Below are 666 nucleotides of genomic sequence, written 5' to 3' on the forward strand. Positions count from 1 at the left end.
TTTGTTAAGGATAAATTTATCTTTTTATTAATAAAAATTATTTTAAAAAATAATTTTAATATAAGAATGATTTTAATTTTCATATCAAATTATAAAAACTAAAATAGTACTTATTTTTAATTTTTAAATACAGAAACTCGGAGTTGAAATCTTTGTCAAAATGTATTTTTCAAAATGCTGATATCATATAATCAGGGATCCTTAGTTGAATAAAAGGATCAAATCATCAGATTCTCGGAATTATTCAATGAAATTTCTGTCAAAATTAATTTTTAATTACAATGCAAAACAATATCATATAATTATAGATCTCCTTAGATGAATAAAAGGATCATATCACTGTTTTTTTGGGTAAGATTCTAAGATTTTTGTCAAAGTATCATCATATTTTTTTATTAGAATAAATGATCATTTGTATTCATAAAAGATAAAAATACTAATATATGTACTTATATTAGATCGAAACTAAACTTGTACCTATGTAAGATGTCCTATGTGTGACAAAAATATCCTATGTGGCACTCCAACCTTCCAAAGACAGGATACTTTTGTCACACGGAAAGCATCTTGCATAGGTACCAGTTTAGTTTCGATCTAGTGTGGATACATATGTCAACGTTTTCATCTTTTATGGGTACAAATGGTCATTTATTCTTCTTTATTAAC

This window comes from Arachis ipaensis, chromosome B03 (genome assembly GCF_000816755.2).
Source record: "Arachis ipaensis cultivar K30076 chromosome B03, Araip1.1, whole genome shotgun sequence".
In the NCBI taxonomy this organism is placed as follows: domain Eukaryota; kingdom Viridiplantae; phylum Streptophyta; class Magnoliopsida; order Fabales; family Fabaceae; genus Arachis; species Arachis ipaensis.